Source organism: Dama dama, chromosome 13 (assembly GCF_033118175.1).
Source record: "Dama dama isolate Ldn47 chromosome 13, ASM3311817v1, whole genome shotgun sequence".
NCBI lineage: Eukaryota > Metazoa > Chordata > Mammalia > Artiodactyla > Cervidae > Dama > Dama dama.
The window spans coordinates 43218258-43239241 of NC_083693.1; the positions used below are offsets into that span (position 1 = coordinate 43218258).

Here is a 20984-nt window from a genome sequence, read left to right on the forward strand (position 1 = left end):
GTGCCTGTGGTTGCTAGGCCAAGTGTATAACTGGGAGGGAGCTCCTCCCTGAATCGGTTTCTCCCTGATACCACATTTCCTCTTCCTTGACAGGGTGAGCTCAAGTCGGAGGAGCCTGGCGTATCGCTGGCCCCTGGTGCAGACAGAAGAGTCCCCACTGGGTCACTGCCAATTCCCACTCTGTTCCCCTAACTAGATCCCTGAGTGGGTAATAGCCTTTGGAAGGGTCTACTTGAGTAGAGAAAGAACAGGACAAACACACAGATACACACACACACACACACACACACACACACACACACACACACACACACACACACACCCTACAGCCAGTGAGACCTGCAAGTCAACTCTGGAGATGAGCAGGGGCGCATAATAACAAAGATAACTTGTGTTCACAGACAGTTGGTGACATGAGTTGGCATGAACCAGTCCTTCAACCTAAAAGATGACAGGACCTGGAAAAATATCCAGGTGAATGGTGAGCTAAAAAGAATCCAATTCCTCCTGTCTTGTTTGGGGGAAAATAATAAGATTTAACAAAACACTGATTTTTTAAGGAGGAATAAAAGCAAACACACACCCACATGCACACACAAATGCTTGCAAACACACAGAGTCTTTGAAAGATTCTGTATCATGAAGGGAAAGAATAAGTCCTTCAAAAGGCAGAGAAAAACCATTCCTTTGAGGATGATTTATCTGAGACACACAAATAACTTTCAGACCACATCTGCTTTGTATGCACTTCATGTAATCAAAACAGAAACTCTAAGAAAGGGCAGCTGAAATACAAATGGGAAGAATGAAATGAGATGGCTGCTGGCTGAGAGGCAGGTGGAAGTCACAGACAAACCATATAGCAGAGAGACAGAAAGAAAAGAAAGGGTGGGGCGGAGCCAATATGGCGGAGGAGTAGGATGGGGAGACCACTTTCTCTCCTACAAATTCATCAAAAGAATAACTGAACGCAGAGCAAACTTCACAAAACAACTTCTGATCGCTAGCTGAGGTCATCAGGCACCCAGAAAAGCAGCCCATTGTCTTCGAAAGGAGGTAGGACAAAATATAAAAGATAAAAAGTGAGACAAAAGAGCTAAGGACGGAGATCCGTCCCGGGAAGGGAGTCTTACTAGGGGACGTTTCCAGACACCGGGAAACCCTCCCACTGGCGGGCCTGGGGGAAGTGTTTGAATCTCGGAGGGCAACCTGACTGGGAGGGAAACAATAAATAAAACCCACAGATTACAAGCCTAAAAGCAACTCCCAGCAGAAAAGTACCCCAGACACCCACATCTGCCACCAGCAAGTGGGGGGCGGAACAGAGAGGAGCGGGCGGCATTGCTTGGGGCCTGAGTGCCCTAAGGACAATCGGAGGGAGCTTTTGTGAGTTGCCAACTTGAACTGTGGGAGAGCAAAAGAGAGAGAGAAAATTAACCGGCCCGAACACACTGCCAGCCGTTCGCAGAACAAAGGGACCGAGAAAGTCCAGAGAAGAGCTCGCAGGCTGCGGACTGGCCCAGCCCCGCTGGAGGCAGGAGGCAGGGGGGAGGGGAAGGGGGCAGGCTTAGCCCCAAGGACCGCATCCCCTGCTGCACTGCAAACAGGCCTCCAGCTTCTAATCAAAGACCTCCTGGGATTCTGGATGGTCGACATCCACCAGGAGGGTCGCGGCGAGACACAGGGCGCAGGCACCCGACCGGCACGGGTGGGGACTGGGGCTGGGGACGCGGAGGGCAGAAGGCACACGCACCCGACTGGTGCCGGCGGAAACTGAGACTGGGACTGTGGAAGGGAGTGGGCACGCCGCACCCAGGGAGAGTGTGCCCGTCAAGCCCCTGGCTGCCTGGACTGCTCTGACGGGGAAGGCACAAAGAGCAGACGCAGCTTTTTGTTCCGCGCTTTCGTGGAACACCCGAGGGCTGGAACCTCGCGCAGCGTGGGGAGCGCTCCATATAGAGCAGCCGGGAGCCTGAGCAGCGCAGAAGGAGAAAGCAGCGCCAGCCCCTCCCTGCAGCGCCAACCCCTCCCCCGCAGCGCGACGGAACTAGCTACCTGAATAAGAGTCCACCTCTGCCCGCCCATGTCAGGGCGGAAATGAGGCTCTGAAGAGACCGGCAAACAGAAGCCAAATAAACAAAGGGAACCGCTTCAGAAGGGACCGGTGCAACAGATTAAAATCCCTGTAGGTAACACCGACTACACAGGAAGGGGCCTGTAGATATCGAGAATTGTAGGCTGGAAGGAGGAGCTATCTGAAACTGAGCCGAACCCACACTGACTGCAACAGCTCCAGAGAAATTCCTAGATATATTTTTACTTTTTTTTTTTTTTAAGTAAGGAAAAAAAAATTTTTTTTATTTTTTCTTTTTTCTTTTTTCTCTTTTATTTTCCTTTAAAATTCCCTATTACTCCCCCATTACTCCTTAACTTTCATTGTCATAGATTTTAATCATTTTTTTAATTAGGGAAAAAAAATTTTTTTTCTTTCTTTCTTCTTTTTTTTTCCTTTTTCCCTTCTATTTTCTATTTTTCGTTTTCTCTTATTTCTTTTAAAGTCCTCTAGTACTCCTCTACTACTCCTTAATTTTCATTTTCAATACACTATAACCTTACAAAAAAAAAAAAGAAGAGAAGCCTTATTTTTAAACTGAACTTCATATATATTTCTAAATTTTTTTGTGTGTGTTTTGGTTTTTGTTTTTAATATAGTATTTTTAAGAGTCTAACCTCTACTCTAGATTTTTAATTTTTGTTTTTCAGTATATGATATAAATTGTGAACATTTAAGAATCCAATATTCAGTTCCCATTTTTATTCAGGAGTGTGTTGATTATTCTCTCCCAATCTTGACTCTCTGTTTTCTACCTCAGAACACGTCTATTTCCTCCTTTCCCCTTCTCTTCCCAATTCAATTCTGTGAATCTTTGTGGGTGTCTGGGCTACGGAGAACACTCTGGGAACAGACAACTGCATAGATCTGTCTCTCTCCTCTTGAGTCCCCCTTTTTCTCCTCCTGCTCATCTCTGTCTCCCTCCTCCCTCTCCTCTTCTTCATGTAACTCTGTGAACCTCTCTGGATGTCCCTAATGGGGGAGAATCTTTTCGCCATTAACCTAGAAGTTTTATTATCAGTGCTGTATAATTGGAGAAGTCCTGAGACTACAGGAAGAATAAAACTGAAATCCAGAGGCAGGAGACTTAAGCCCAAAATCTGAGAACACCAGAAAACTCCTGACTACATGGAACTTTAAGTAATAAGTGACCATCCAAAAGCCTCCATACCTACACTGAAACCAACCACCACCCAAGAGCCAATAAGTTTTAGAGCAAGACATACCACACAAATTCTCCAGTAATGCAGGAACATAGCCCTGAATATCAACATACAGGCTGCCCAGGGTCACACCTAACACATAGACCCATCTCAAAACTCATTACTGGACACTCCATTGCTCTCCAAAGAGAAGAAATCAAGTTCCACGCACCAGAACACTGACGCAAGCTTCCCTAACCAGGAAACCTTGACAAGCCAATCATCTAACCCCACCCACTGGGTAAAACCTCCACAATAAAAAGGAACCACAGACCTCCAGAATACAGAAAGCCCACTCCAGACACAGCAATCTAAACAAGATGAAAAGGCAAAGAAATACCCAACAGGTAAAGGAACATGAAAAATGCCCACCAAGTCAAACAAAAGAGGAGGAGATAGGGAATCTACCTGAAAAAGAATTTAGAATAATGATAATAAAAAAGATCCAAAATCTTGAAAACAAAATGGAGTTACAGATAAATAGACTGGAGACAAAGATTGAAAAAATGCAAGAAATGTTTAATAAAGACCTAGAAGAAATAAAAAAGAGTCAATTAAAAATGAATAATGCAATGAATGAGATCAAAAACACTCTGGAGGGAACCAAGAGTAGAATAACGGAGACAGAAGATAGGATAAGTGAGGTAGAAGATAAAATGGTGGAAATAAATGAAGCAGAGAGGAAAAAAGAAAAAAGGATCAAAAGAAATGAAGACAACCTCAGGGACCTCTGGGACACTGTGAAACACCCCAACATTCGAATCATAGGAGTCCCAGAAGAAGAAGACAAAAAGAAAGGCCATGAGAAAATACTCGAGGAGATAATAGCTGAAAACTTCCCTAAAATGGGGAAGGAAATAGCCACCCAAGTCCAAGAAACCCAGAGAGTCCCAAACAGGATAAACCCAAGGCGAAACACCCCAAGACACATATTAATCAAATTAACAAAGATCAAACACAAAGAACAAATATTAAAAGCAGCAAGGGAGAAACAACAAATAACACACAAAGGGATTCCCATAAGGGTAACAGCTGATCTATCAATAGAAACCCTCCAGGCCAGAAGGGAATGGCAGGACATACTGAAAGTAATGAAAGAAAATAACCTACAACCTAGATTACTGTACCCAGCAAGGATCTCATTCAGATATGGAGGAGAATTCAAAAGCTTTACAGACAAGCAAAAGCTGAGAGAATTCAGCACCACCAAACCAGCTCTTCAACAAATGCTAAAGGATCTTCTCTAGACAGGAAATGCAGAAAGGTTGTATAAACGTGAACCCAAAACAACAAAGTAAATGGCAACGGGACCACACCTATCAATAATTACCTTAAATGTACATGGGTTGAATGCCCCAACCAAAAGACAAAGATTGGCTGAATGGATACAAAAACAAGACCCGTATATGCTGTCTAAAAGAGACCCACCTCAAAACAAGAGACACATACAGACTAAAAGTGAAGGGCTGGAAAAAAATATTTCACGCAAACGGAGACCAAAAGAAAGCAGGAGTCGCAATACTCATATCAGATAAAATAGACTTTCAAATAAAGGATGTGAAAAGAGACAAAGAAAGACACTCCATAATGATCAAAGGATCAATCCAAGAAGAAGAAATAACAATTATAAATATATATGCACCCAACATAGGAGCACCGCAATATGTATGACAAACGCTAACGAGTATGAAAGAGGAAATTAATAGTAACACAATAATAGTGAGAGACTTTAATACCCCACTCACAACTATGGATAGATCAACTAAACAGAAAATTAACAAGGAAACACAAACCTTAAATGACCAGCTAGACCTAATTGATATCTATAGGACATTTCACCCCAAAACAATCAATTTCACATTTTTCTCAAGCACACAAGGAACCTTCTCCAGGATAGATCACATCCTGGGCCATAAATCTGGTCTTGGAAAATTCAAAAAAATTGAAATCATTCCAGTCATCTTTTCTGACCACAGTGCAGTAAGATTAGATCTCAATTACAGGAAAAAAATTGTTAAAAATTCAAACATATGGAGGCTAAATAACACGCTTCTGAATAACCAACAAATCATAGAAGAAATCAAAAAAGAAATCAAAATATGTATAGAAATGAATGAAAATGAAACCACAACAACCCAAAACCTATGGGACACTGTAAAAGCAGTGCTAAGGGGAAGGTTCATAGCATTACAGGCTTACATCAAGAAACAAGAAAAAAGCCAAATAAATAACCTAACTCTACATCTAAAGCAACTAGAGAAGGAAGAAATGAAGAACCCCAGGGTTAGCAGAAGGAAAGAAATCTTAAAAATTAGGGCAGAAATAAATGCAAAAGAAACTAAAGAGACCATAGCAAAAATCAACAAAGCTAAAAGCTGGTTTTTTGAAAAAATAAACAAAATTGACAAACCATTAGCAAGACTCATTAAGAAACAAAGAGAGAAGAACCAAATTAACAAAATTAGAAATGAAAATGGAGAGATCACAACAGACAACACTGAAATACAAAGGATCATAAGAGACTACTACCAGCAGCTCTATGCCAATAAAATGGACAACTTGGAAGAAATGGACAAATTCTTAGAAAAGTATAACTTTCCAAAACTGAACCAGGAAGAAATAGAAGATCTTAACAGACCCATCACAAGCAAGGAAAATGAAAGTGTAATCAGAAATCTTCCAGCAAACAAAAGCCCAGGACCAGATGGCTTCACAGCTGAATTCTACCAAAAATTTAGAGAAGAGCTAACACCTATCTTACTCAAACTCTTCCAGAAAATTGCAGATGAAGATAAACTTCCAAACTCATTCTATGAAGCCACCATCACCCTAATTCCAAAACCAGACAAAGATGCCACAAAAAAAGAAAACTACAGGCCAATATCACTGATGAACATAGATGCAAAAATCCTTAACAAAATTCTAGCAAACAGAATCCAACAACATATTAAAAAAATCATACACCATGACCAAGTGGGCTTTATCCCAGGAATGCAAGGATTCTTTAATATCCACAAATCAATCAATGTAATACACCACATCAACAAATTGAAAGATAAAAACCATATGATTATCTCAATAGATGCAGAGAAAGCCTTTGACAAAATTCAACACTCATTTATGATTAAAACTCTCCAGAAAGCAGGAATAGAAGGAACATACCTCAACATAATAAAAGCTATATATGACAAACCCACAGCAAGCATCACTCTCAATGGAGAAAAACTGAAAGCATTTCCCCTGAAATCAGGAACAAGACAAGGGTGCCCACTCTCACCACTACTATTCAACATAGTTTTGGAAGTTTTGGCCACAGCCATCAGAGCAGAAAAAGAAGTAGAAGGAATCCAGATAGGAAAAGAAGAAGTGAAACTCTCACTGTTTGCAGATGACATGATCCTCTACATAGAAAACCCTAAAGACTCTACCAGAAAATTACTAGAGCTAATCAGTGAATATAGTAAAGTTGCAGGATATAAAATTAACACAGAGAAATCCCTTGCATTCCTATATACTAACAATGAGAAAACAGAAAGAGAAATTAAGGAAACAATACCATTCACCATTGCAACAAAAAGAATAAAATACTTAGGAGTATATCTACCTAAAGAAACAAAAGACCTATACATAGAAAACTATAAAACACTGATGAAAGAAATCAAAGAGGACACAAACAGATGGAGAAACATACTGTGTTCATGGATTGGAAGAATCAATATTGTCAAAATGGCTATTCTACCCAAAGCAATCTATAGATTCAATGCAATCCCTATCAAGCTACCAACGGTATTTTTCACAGAACTAGACCAAAGAATTTCACAATTTGTATGGAAATACAAAAAACCTCGAATAGCCAAAGTAATCTTGAGAAAGAAGAATGGAACTGGAGGAATCAACCTGCCTGACTTCAGACTCTACCACAAAGCCACAGTCATCAAGACAGTATGGTACTGGCACAAAGACAGAAATATAGATCAATGGAACAAAATAGAAAGCCCAGAGATAAATCCACGAACCTATGGACACCTTATCTTTGACAAAGGAAGCAAGGATATACAATGGAAAAAAGACAACCTCTTTAACGAGTGGTGCTGGTCAAATCTGGTCAACCGCTTGTAAAAGAATGAAACTAGAACACTTTCTAACACCATACACAAAAATAAACTCAAAATGGATTAAAGATCTAAATGTAAGACCAGAAACTATAAAACTCCTAGAGGAGAACATAGGCAAAACACTCTCTGACATAAATCACAGCAAGATCCTCTATGACCCACCTCCCAGAATATTGGAAATAAAAGCAAAACTAAACAAATGGGACCTAATGAAACTTAAAAGCTTTTGCACAACAAAGGAAACTATAAGTAAGGTGAAAAGACAGCCTCAGATTGGGAGAAAATAATAGCAAATGAAGCAACAGACAAAGAATTAATCTCAAAAATATACAAGCAACTCCTGCAGCTCAATTCCAGAAAAATAAATGACCCAATCAAAAAATGGGCCAAAGAACTAAACAGACATTTCTCCAAAGAAGACATACAGATGGCTAACAAACACATGAAAAGATGCTCAACATCACTCATTATCAGAGAAATGCAAATCAAAACCACAATGAGGTACCATTACACGCCAGTCAGGATGGCTGCTATCCAAAAGTCTACAAGCAATAAATGCTGGAGAGGGTGTGGAGAAAAGGGAACCCTCTTACACTGTTGGTGGGAATGCAAACTAGTACAGCCACTATGCAGAACAGAGTGGAGATTTCTTAAAAAACTGGACATAGAACTGCCATATGACCCAGCAATCCCACTTCTGGGCATACACACTGAGGAAACCAGATCTGAAAGAGACACGTGCACCCCAATGTTCATCGCAGCACTGTTTATAATAGCCAGGACATGGAAGCAACCTAGATGCCCATCAGGAGATGAATGGATAAGGAAGCTGTGGTATATATACACCATGGAATATTACTTGGCCGTTAAAAAGAATTCATTTGAATCAGTTCTAATGAGATGGATGAAACTGGAGCCCATTATACAGAGTGAAGTAAACCAGAAAGATAAAGAACATTACAGCATACTAACACATATATATGGAATTTAGAAAGATGGTAATGATAACCCTATATGCAAAACAGAAAATGAGACACAGAAGTACAGAACAGACTTTTGAACTCTGTGGGAGAATGTGAGGGTGGGATATTTTGAAAGAACAGCATGTATATTATCTATGGTGAAACAGATCACCGGCCCAGGTGGGATGCATGAGACAAGTGCTCGGGGCTGGTGCACCGAGAAGACCCAGAGGAATCGGGTGGAGAGGGAGGTGGGAGGGCGGATCGGGATGGGGAATACGTGTAACTCTATGACTGATTCATATCAATGTATAACAAAACCCACTGAAATGTTGTGAAGTAATTAGCCTCCAACTAATAAAAAAAAGAAAAGAAAAGAAAAGAAAGGCTGTAAAGAAACTACAAAGGCAGCAGTAGATTTAACATTGCATTATGATGGTAATGGACAGAATCGAAACTACAGAAGACTGAATTTGTAAATGCGGAGACAGACCTAAGTCCTCTGAGAAGGCTGAGGAAAAGCCCAAAGGAATAAACGCAAACGGGGAGACCACAGTATACGTAGAGGCCCAAAGAAGAAACTGAGCAAATGAAACAAAAGCAAGAATCAAAAAAGGAGATGATACTCCTGATGGGAAGCCTGAGCTTAGACATTTAAAAGGTTCCTTTTGATCTCTATGTCAAATTAAAAAAAAAAAACAAAAAAACTTAGGAACACTATGCAGCATTTTGTCCATTTTAAGGGTAAAGAAATAACTCTATGGGGCTTCCCTGGTGGCTCAGGAGTAAAGAATCTGCCTGTCAATGCAGGTGACGCAGTTCGACACAGATTTGACCCCTGGGTCAAGAAGATACTCCAGGGAAGGAAATGGCAACCAACTCCAGTATTCTTGCCTGGAGAATGTCGTGGAGCCTGGCGGGCTACAGTCCATGGGATCACAGAGTCGGACAAAACTTAGCAACTGAACAACAACAACAAAGTAATCTGATAAGCACCCATACAGAGGGGGGAAATGGGAGAAACATATATAACATTCTGGAAACATGTTTAATTGGAAGAGAAATTCCATTCCATGGGATATTGAGAAGTACTTATGTTACCAACCAGGGTTCTTGGCCTTCCGCAATCAACAGAAATTGACTAGAAGCCAGACAAGAAATCCAGACAAAGCTTTATTGGAGCCCTTGCGGCAACAAGTGAGATCAAGAACAAACAAGTTTCCCTTGTTCGCTTGCTCCATAAAGCAGGCCAATTTGTTCCTTATATAGAATGAGGGTAGGGGTGTGTCCAGGGGTCAGGCCAGAGGGGTGGCTTAGGTGTTTTACCCACTCCTTTGGTGATGTTGAGTGCAGGGGGCATGCACAGTACCCTATTTCTGCTTCTGACACAGTTTTTGCTCCAGGTTCTTTAAAAATTGCGGTTGGGTTTTTGGTCTCTTTGTATCTGTTGTTCAGAATTTGTCCCAAGTGCATATGCATGCAGTTATTTTTAGTCCCACAGTTTCTTCATATTGTGTCGCTTGAGGAGAAGTTTGTCAGGTGCAAGCACCGCAGCACTGCGGCAGAGGGCCCGTGTCCCAGTTGTGCTGGAGAAAAAAAGCTTCTGCCATAAAATTGACCTGGGAGATGCAGAATGAAGTGCAGCAAGATCCTATACTGAGGCTTTCTCAGGGCTTGGAAAGCATTTGTGAAACCGGTAATAGCGAGCACAGTTTTCCAAATTTATTTAGCAATGAAACCCTTTTCCACTGACTGCATGGAAAGACGGGTGCTGTATGGAACACACTTTGGAAAACCACGCTTCTACAGAATTTTTCAAGATTGCAGCTGTGACCTAATATTCCCACCATCTGCCAGGTGAGCTCATGCATGAAGACAACAGAAAGAAACTTTCCTGTACTCCAGAACTTAGGACATGTGCCATGTGTAAGGTTTCATGGGGGAAAATATTCAGGGATGCAGTCTTAGCAGGCAGGGATGAACCCAAATAAGCAAGATCATAGTAAACAACAAAAATCAATACGAGGAAGTTGTTGCATGGATGTGGAAGTAAATATTAAAACCCTGTCAGTTATATGATTATGTTAGTCTCTGTCAGAGTCTGGTCACGAGACAGAAACTGCAGCAGAAGCCACATCCTTGCCTGTCTGGTCCCAAGCCCCAGGGGGCTGACCCCACAAACTGCTCCGGCAGCAGCAGTGTCTCCAACCTCAGCACTTGCCTGACCCTATTCTCCCAGGGGTCAGCTCTAGGCGCCTCCCTCGTCCCTGCAGCCCTGGGACTGCTGGTGTCTCCCCATCAGTACTAGTCTCTGGGTGCCTCACTGTCCCTCATTTGTCCCCATCACCTTATCCACACTTCTGTAGGGACTCCCTTCATTAAAGTCTCGCTATTTAGGGACTTCTCTGGTAGTCCAGTAGCTCAGACTGCATTCCCAATGCAGGGGGCCCAGGTTTGACCCCTGGTTGGGGGAACTAGATCTCACAAGCTGCAACTAACGCATGCTGCAATGAGGGTCGAAGATCCCGAGTGTCACAACTAAGACCTGGGGCAGCCAAATAAATAAATATTTTAAAAGTAAAAAAATAAAAAATAAAAATAAGACTGTCTGTTTGAACCATTTGGTGGTGGGGAGAATGTTTTTTGCCAGGACCCTGACTCACACACTTCCCAACTCTTTTTATAAAGCTGGAATAACCCTAACACTAAAATCTGACCAATGGCACGAAGGAAAACACAACAAACGAATGAGTCATTCACTAGTCTCTCTCATAGAGATGTAAAGTCCTAGTAAAAATTTACTCAGATTAAAGTCCAAACCCAGTCCAACAACATATTAAAAGAACGTGTCCAGTGTTTTCACTGTAAGCATCTGTGCCACAGAAATCTTTGCTGAAAGCGTTTTCTGCTGCAAATATTTTTGCCCTATAACTAAAGGGCTGTGAGGCAATTTTGTGAGAAAGATCAAATAACTGGTTGACAGTTTGGGGTTTGACAGCTTGGTTTCCACTTGGTTAAAGTGTGTTAGAATTTCTTAACTACTTTGGCTACCTGAGGAGAAGAACTGTCTCATTGGAAAAGACCTTGATGCTGGGAAAGATTGAAGGCAGGAGGAGAAGGGGATGACAGAGGATGAGATGGTTGGATGGCATCACCGACACTCAATGGATATAAGTTTGAGTAAACTCCAGGACAGGAAGGCCTGACCTGCTGCAGTCCATGGGGTCGCAAAAAGTTGGACATGACTGAGCAACTGAACTGAATTGAACTGAAGGCCCACTTGTCTTTGTACTCCAGGACATCTGACTCTAGGTGATTGATCACACCATCATGGTTATCTGGGTCATTAAGGTCTTTTTTGTAATATTCTTCTGTGTATTCTTGCCACTTCTTCTTAATATCTTTTGCTTCTGTTAGGTCGTTTCTGTCCTTTTTTGGGCCCATCTTTGCATGAAATGTTCCCTTGTAATCTCTAATTTTCTTGAAAAGATCTCTAGTCTTCCCATTCTATTGTTTTCCTCTATTGCATTGATCACTTCAGAAGGCTTTCTTATCTCTCCTTGCTATTCTTTGGAACTCTGCATTCAGATGGGTGTATCTTTCCTTTTCTCCTTTGCCTTTTGCTTCTCTTCTTTCCTCAGCTATTTGTAAGGCCTCCTCAGACACCCATTTTGCCTTTTTGCATTTCTTCTTCTTGGCGTTGGTTTTGATCACCACCTCCTGTACAATGTTATGAACCTCCATCCATAGTTCTTCAGGCATTCTATCTATCATATCTAGTCCCTTGAATCTACTTGTCACTTCCACTGTAAAATCTTAAGAGATTTGATTTAGGTCATATGTGAATGACCTAGTGGTTTTCCCTACTTTCTTTAACTTAAGTCTGAATTTTGCAATGAGGAGTTCATGATCTGAGCCACAGTCAATTCCTGGTCTTGTTTTTGTTGACTGTATAGAGCTTCTCCATCTTCAGCTAAAGAATATAATCAATCTGATTTCATTACTGACCATCTGATGATATCCATGTGTAGAGTCATCTCTTGTGTTGTTGGAAGAGGATGCTTGCACTGTGTTATCTTGACAAAACTCTGTTAGCCTTTGCCCTGCTTCATTTTGTAATCCAAGGTCAAACTTGCCTGTTACTCCAAGTATCTCTTGACTTCCTACTTTGCATTCCTGTCCCCATGATAAAAAGGACATCTTTTTTTTTTTTTTTTTTTTTTTTGGTGTTAGTTCTAGAAGGTCTTGTAGGTCTTCATAGAACCATTCAACTTCAGCTTCTTTGGTAGTAGCAGCTGGGGCATAGACTTGGATTTCTGTGATGTTGAATGGTTTGCCTTGGAAACAAACAGAAATCATTCTGTCATTTTTTAGATTGAGCTGAAGTACTGCATTTTGGACTCTTTTGTTGACTATGAGGACTACTCTATTTCTTCTCAGGGATTCTTGCCCACAGGAGTAGATTTATTGGTCATTTAAATTAAATTTGCTCATTTGGTCCATTTTACTTCACTGATTCCTAAAACGTCGATATTCACTCTTGCCGTCTCCTGTTTGACCACTTCCAATTTACCTTGATTCATGGCCCTAACATTCCAGGATCCTATGCAATATTCTTTACAGCATCAGACTTTACTTCCATCACAAGTCACATCCATACTGGGCATTGTTTTCACTTTGGCTCAACCTCAGCATCCTTTCTGGAGCTATTTCTCTCCTCTTCTCCAGTAGCATATTGGGCACCAACCGATCTGGGGAGTTCATCTTTCAGTATCATATCTTTTTGCCTTTTCATACTGTTCATGGGGTTCTCATGGCAAGAATACTGAAGTGGTTTGCCATTCCCTTCTCCAGTGGATCATGTTTTGTCAGAACTCTCCACTATGACCCGCACATCTTGGGTGGCACTACATGGCATGACTCATAGTTTCACTGAGTTAAACAAGTCTGTGGTCCAAGTGATTAGTTTGGTTAGTTTGAAAGAGTACCTTTCATCCTGTCCCTTTAGTCATAGTTGGTCTCTGGGCCAAGATTTCCTGCTGGTCAACTGGGGCCTTCTGAGTTAGAAAGGACTCCTGTCCTTAGTAGGACTGAAAAGCACATTTTTTATTTATCAATACAAATGCTGGTGAATCACCTACTATGTGCTGGGCATTGTGATTGTACAGTGGTATAGTTGACACAATAGAGGGTCTACTGTCTGAGCCCATTCAGGATAAAAACTCTCAACAAAAATGGCATAGAGGAAACATATCTCAGCAAAATACAGGCTGTTTATGACAGATCCACACTGGGCTTCCCTTGTGGCTCAGACATTAAACATCTGCCTGCAGTGCAGGAGACCCAGGTTCAATCCCCGGGTCAGGAAGATCCTCTGGAGAAGGGAATGGTTACCACTCCAGTATTCTTGCCTGGAGATTTCCATGGACAAAGAAGCCCAGTGGGCTACAGTTCATGGGTTCCAAAGAGTTGGACATGACTGAATGACTAACACTTTCACTTTCCATGACAGACCCACCACTTACATCACATTCATCAGTGAAAAGCTGAAAGCTTTTCCCCTAAGATTAGGAACAAAACAGAAATGCCCCCACTCACCATTTCTATTAAACACAGTGTTGGAAGTCCTAGTCACAACAATCAGACATGAAAAAGAAATAAAAGGCATCCATTTGGAATGAAAGAAAAAAAAAACAGTCACTATTTGCAGATGACACAATATTATATATAGAAAACTTGAATATCTCTACCAAAAAAAAATGATTAGAATAAATAAAGTCAGTAGTTTCAAGATACAAGGTTAATATATGGAAATCTATTGTTTTAATTTGTTTGTAGACTAGTAGTGGATGGCATCACCAACTCAATGAACATGAGTTTGAGTAAACTCCGGGAGTTGGTGATGGACAGGGAGGCCTGGCATGCTGCCAATCATGGGGTCGCAAAGAGTCGGACACGACTGAGCGACAGAACTGAACTGAAGGAACTCTCAGGAAAGTGAAACTAAGACCAGCCAAAATAAATATTCACAAAAAGAAAGTGAGGGTGGATTCAGGTGGCATAAGAAAGGCTTCGTCAGGGCCATTTGTCTACTACCTCTGACCAGCTCAATCAGTTATACTTCCCAGCTCACACCATTCCATGGGTATCAATCCCAGGCCACCATTACTTTTGCTAAAGACAAAAGTCTTTGCAAGGCACTAATTGACAAGGAGAACACCATATCTGTACACTGGCCCAAGGGATCCCATGAAGGCTTAGATTGTTTTGCAGCATCCTGAATGGGCTGAGTGATGCAATCTGGAAGTGCAAGGGTATTTATTTCCCACAGAGAAAACCTTGACCAATGAAAGAATGAACAGGTGTATGTGCTTATGTATGGGTAGGCCCATATATGGTATTGAGTCAGCAACAGTTAGAATACCTGGGTTTAGAGCCAGCGTATAAAAGAAATAAAGACAGTTGTTAATCCTAGCCTCTAAAATTATATTATTACCATAATTATTTGATATTAATTATTTCCAGTTTTCTTCCTAGGCATACATCAAATCTTAACCATAATTACAAAAATTGAAATTCTACTATAGAGAGATATTTATATTGTTTTAAAAAGCATTCTTGCATTGCATTTTCCTACATGATTCAATGTTTTGAAATAAATTTTTAATAAATTCAAAATAGTCAGTCACCTGAATTTACTATATAAACTTTGTTTCATAGCTGGGAAGCCAGCTTTCTACTATTGAACATGCTGAGATAAAAATCTTTATGCAAAAACTTTGGCGTATAGCTCTGATGATTTATTAAAGATGACTTTCTGCAAAGGGTTCACTTAATTGAAGGGATTCAGCATCCCCTCAGAAGCGGGGAGTGGTATCAGCCACAGGCTTCCGTGGTGTGTGTCCCTGTCTTGCCCATTTCTCTCCTTCAGCCAGTCCCTCAACTGGCATGAATTGGAGGCCAAGTAGGCTCTAGGCCTTCAGCTTCCTGCTGGTTGGGAGCAGCCGTTTGTGGCCGTGGTTCGTGCAGGACTTGTGATGCTGTCCCTCCTCTTACCAGCTCCATGTATTCCATTTGCAGAAGTCAGTGACACAAGATCTTCTCTGCATCTCACATCAAAGCTGCACAGATGGTAGATCTTCTCTTATCGAGGTGGAATGTGAGGAGGGCCCAGTGTAAATCAGATGCATCTAAACCTGAGGTTCTCAACTGAAGCTGATTCCTGCCCAGCTCCTTCTCAATCTGCCCTCCCCGCACCCCCACCGAGCCACCCCCGGCGCTGCCATCATGGCATCTCCCTTGGGGGACATTTAGCAAAGCCTGGAGACATCTTTGGTTCAGAACTTGGAGGAGAGGGGGATGTTGATAGTGGCACCTAATAGGGGAGAGGCCAGGGATGCTCTAAACACCCAACAATTCAGCATGTTTGTAGTGATTCTGAAGAGCTCTAAAGATGACTCAGAGTTGATGATGAAGGCAGGGAAGGATCTGCTGTACTTTCTTCTTTAAGGTGGACATAGGGGTTCTTCCACTCCAGGAAACCCCTTTCTCTTCTTTCTCTCTCTATTGTTCTTCACTGTATCCTCTCTGTCTCTCACACACACACACCACACACTTAACCCTTTCAAGACTTCTGGATTGCCTGATGCTGGGAGAAAAGAGAGGAGACACACGCTCAGGTCTGGAAGCCAGGTGTTCACTGAGATTTATTGGGAATTCTGTGACCTGGAGAGGCCTTCCTGAGGATTAGGGATGTGATGGAGCTTTAAGGGGAAAATCAGAGGCAGATCCATGGTGAGTGACACAGGGGACCTGCCGGAGTCCTGCTCTGGTTTCCCCTCAGGCTGGCCCAGGTTCCCGGTTAATTCACTTTCAGGACCTCAATGACTGGACTGTCCATAGGAGACAATGCCCTGGGCCACCCCAGCATACAGAAGAGCACCCCCACGTCTCCCTGTGGGACAGAGAAGGAAAGGGAGAGAGAGAAGGTGAGCCAGGGAAACCACCCCGTCCTCCCTGTGGTCCCAACACTTGAGTTTGTCAGACCTGCCATCAGGCTCAGGAACACTGGCTCCTCCTAAGGTGATATGTCTCTGATGCTGTTTCCTGTCCTTCCTGACACCCCCTGACCCTGGGCAGCACCCCTGTCTCTGAGAAGAGACCCCATGGGGCCGAGGGAGGAGGATCTAAAGAGGGACAGTCCCAGCTCCTCAGACCTGAGGTCTCACACTTGATCACTGGCTGACACTCCAAACTCCATCTCCTTCCAAAGGTGTCTGCACCCTGGACAGTGATTTGTGGGGAATACCGTAGTCTGAGAATCACCTTAAATGCAGATTTTGTGCTCTGGGGATTGCCCACACACAGCTGGAGATTGTGGTCAAAAGCAGGGAAGAGGCTGCAGGCCCAGGGCTCCACGATTCTCAGCTCCACCTCTTGCAGGGTGCTGGAGGCTGGTTCCTCCACCTTGACTGGGGGGAAGCCCAGAGCAGGGGGACCCAGGGGGTGGTCTTCTCTGTACAGAATGTGTGATACTGCTGAAAGTCCTGTGTTCCTTTCACCTTCTGGCCTTGTAACCTGGCTGATCTCTGAGCAACATGGGATATGCAGACGGTGGAGACAGGAACCTGGAGAGCTGGTCATGCATGGGGACAGAGGAGGGTTGAGTGAGGGCAGAATGGGAGTGGGGGAAACCTTAGGTGAGCGTGACTGCGAGGCGTCCAAGCCGCCTGGGCTTCTGTGGCTGGAGCAAAGACAGCAGACACCAGAGCCACCGAGAGGAGAGGGCAGAACACAGGGCGAGGGGGGATTCCAAAGACGCCTGTCCCAACTTGAGGCCAGGTGGTGCACCCTCAGTGTTCAGGCCCTAGGCTTCTGTGTTCCAGGGGAGATCATCGGGGGCACAGAGAGCAAGCCACACTCCCACCCCTGCATGGCCTACCTGGAAATCGTCACCTCGCAGGGTAAGCAGGCGGCTTGTGGTGGTTTCCTGATTAAGAAGGGACTTTGTGCTGACGGCCGCGCACTGTGCAGGGAGCTGAGACAATGGGTCCCGTTTATCTCCAAATGGGAGGTGAGCAGCCAGGGGAGCAACCAGGGCCAGCCCCTGGGGGCCTGAGGGGGAGCTCCTAGGGCTGGGTCTCTTTAGGGAGAGACAATACTTGGCCTTAAGGAAACTGTTCTCAGACTAGAACAGCTGTCCTGACCCTCAGTTACCGTGAGCTCAGCTGCCCTCAGAGGAAAGGGGACCTCCTCCCAGTGCCCCTCTTCTAAAAGCAGCTCCCCCTCCCCAGCCCCAACACAACAGATGTGGACTCACTCTTCAGGGTCACACCCAGTTCTTGGACCACTTGCTCTATGCCCTTTTCAAGAACACTGGCCAGTAGTTCTCAGAGACCTGAACCCACCCTTTCCACGGAGACAGAGAACAGGGTCCACCTGAGACTCCATAACTCCCCCCTTTCCTCGGACACTCTGACCTCAGAGAGGTGGCCATCATTAGGGCACCTTGATTAGGAAGTACCTGCCCTGTCCCCTGGGTCCTCCACGGCCCGCTCACTCCCCAGCACATCCCGAGGGCCCTGGAAATTACCTGTGTTCCCCGGAAAGCTCCTCCTTGAGCAAAGCCTGAGCCCCTCCCATACCAGGAGTAGCTAAAAAAGGGAGGTGGGAAGACATTGCTGACCCTGGGAGAGACTACAGGCCCTTTCTCAGAGTGGGCATATCTCAGGGGACAGCCCACCATCAGCGTTTCACCTTGTCCTTCTTCTCCCTCAAATGGGTCTATATCAGTCACCCTCGGAGCCATAACAGAAAACAGAAAGATGACACATGTCAGAGGCTTGAAGTCATAACAGTTTCCTCCCCCAAAATATGAGCATCCATTGGTCTCCACTACATCATGTTCCTGCAGGTGCACATTCTTCTTCCCCTCCGCATGCCCTGTTCTCCAGGGCTTCCTTCCCCGCTCCCTGCTCCCTGTTCTCCATGCCTTCTCCCTCAGGTCCCGTTACCCTCACACTTTCCCCACCTGCCCCTCACCAGCAGCCCTCAGCTCAGCCTCTGCAAGTGGCTCTCGTGGAGCAGCTGCCCTGTCCCTCCCTGGCTGCCCCCACCCGGCCCCAAGCCCGTTTCCCTCACGACAGCCCCCATTTCCCTCACAGCTGAAGGAGAAGGCCTGCCTGACCCTGCCCTTGGGGACACTGCCCCTCCCATCCCAGTTCACCTTCATCCGTCCCTGGAGAATGTGCTGGGTGGCTGGGGAAAAACAGATGGGAAGGAACCAGCCTCCAGCACTCTGCAAGAGGTGGAGCTGAGAATCATGGAGCCCCAGGCCTGCAGCCACTTCCCTGCTTTTGACCACAATCTCCAGCTGTGTGTGGGCCATCCTCAGAGCACAAAATCTGCATTTAAGGTGATTCTCAGACTACGGTATTCCCTGCAAATAACTGTCCAGGGTGCAGACACCTTTGGAAGGAGATGGAGTTTGGAATGTCAGCCAGTGACCAAGTGTGAGACCTCAGGTCTGAGGAGCTGGGACTGTCCCTCTTCAGATCCTCCTCCCTCGGCCCCATGGGATCTATGACCAGGGTCTGCCCAGGGTCAGGGGGTGCCAGAAAGGAAAGGAAACAGCATCAGAGACATATCACCTTAGGAGGAGCCAGTGTTCCTGAGCCTGATGGCAGGTCCGACCAACTCAGAGTTGGGACATCAGGGAGGACGGGGTGGTTTCCCTGGCTCACCATCTCTGTCTCCGTTTCCTTCTCTGTCCCAAGGGAGACTCAGGGGGCCCTCTTCGGTGTGCTGGGGTGGCCCAGGGCATTGTCTCCTATGGACAGTCCAATGCAAGGCCCCACCGTTCACCCGGATCTCCCATTACTGGCCCTGGATCGATGAGGTCCTGAAAGAGAATTAACTGGGAACCTGGGCCATCCTGAGGGGAAACCAGGGCAGGACTCTGGCAGTTTCTCTGTGCCACTCACCCTGGATCTGCCTCTGATTTTCCCCTTAAAGCCCCGTCACGTCCCTAATCCTCAGGAAGGCCCCTCCAGGTCACAGAATTCCCAATAAATCTCAGTGAACACCTGGCTTCCAGACCTGAGCGTGTGTCTCCTCTCTCTTCTCCCAGCATCAGGCATTCCAGAAGCCTTGAAAGGGGTGAGTGTGTGGTTCTGTGTGAGAAGCAGAGAGGATACAGTGAAGAATAGTAGGGAGAGAAAGAAGAGAAAGGGGTTCCCTGGAGTGGCAGGACCCCTATGTCCACCTTAAAGAAGAAAGTACAGCAGATCCTTCCCTGCCTTCATCATCAACTCTGAGTCATCTTTAGGGCTCTTAGAATCACTACGAACATGCTGAATCGCAGGGTGTTTAGAGCATCCCTGGTCTCTCCCCATTAGGTGCCAGTATCAACATCCCCCTCTCCTCCAAGTTCTGAATCAAACATGTCTCCAGGCTTTGCTAAATGTCCCCCGGGGGAGATGTCATGTTGGCTGGGATATGGGGGGAGGGGCGGTAGGGCAACGCATTGTGAAGGAGCTGGGCAGGAATCAGCTTCAGTTGAGAACCTCAGGTTTAGATGCATTTGGTTCACACTGGGTCCCCCTCACATTCCACCTCAATAAGAGAAGATCTACCAGCTTTGATGTGAGATGCAGAGAAGATCTTGTGTCACTCACTTCTGCAAAAGGAGTACATGGAGCTGATAAGAGGAGGGACAGCATCACAAGTCCTGCACAAACCGCAGCCACAAACGGCTGCTCCCAACCACACTAGCCTGTGTGACCTCCACCACGTCCAGCACTGTGGGCAACACAGACGGAGAGGGTCAGCCCTGTGAGGACAGGGGGACACTAACTCTATCTCCTCGGCCCAGGAGTAGAACAGCCTTGATGTGTAGGATAGAGGCTGCGCCCTGGGTTCTGTGTAATTACCTGCTGCCGTGAGAACACACCTGAATTGGGTAATAGGCTCATCCTTCACGCTGAGTGTCAGCCTGACCCCTGCTTCTGTGTCCTTGGACACCAGCCTGGAGTCAACAGCACCACAGTGTCTTCATGTGGAACAGATCAGGGCCCTGGGGGAGGAGATGGAGCTCCTGACAATGTCCAGGCTCTTGGCTTGAGAGCTGAGCAGCCCCCAGGGGCCTGCCCTGGGCTCTGATGGAGGCCCTGTAAGGCCACCATTGCCTAGAGGGTCTTAAGATGGGGGGGCAGGGCCAGGAGGAGAGCTGGATCAGTCCTTCCCCTTTCGTGTCCTCAGGGGGACTCTGGGGTGTGATAATGTAGCCCCCGGGCATTGTCCCCTGTGGACAAAATTATGTGTCACCTCCAGGGTCCTGTACCACAGTCTCAAGTTTCCTGCCCTGGATAAAGAAAACCATGAAAGGCATCTGACTGCAGGAACCAGACCATCTTCCCTTGGGCTGATCCAGAATCACACTGCGGGGTTGGGGGTGCCAACAGCTCGGTAACTGTCTCTCAGCTGGGGCTGGAAGGGCTGGTGGCTTATTTATTCACTGACTCCTATTCACAAATACTCACTGTGTGTTTAGAAAGGCAATGACAGGATTCTGCTGTTTTCTGCTTCCTCCTCT

At 44.9% G+C, this 20984-nt stretch overlaps 1 pseudogene; it reads left to right on the plus strand.

Moving 5' to 3' along the window:
* Positions 1-423: 423 nt before the first annotated feature.
* LOC133068030 (mast cell protease 2-like) lies at positions 424-19307 on the plus strand (annotated as a pseudogene).
* Positions 19308-20984: the final 1677 nt, after the last annotated feature.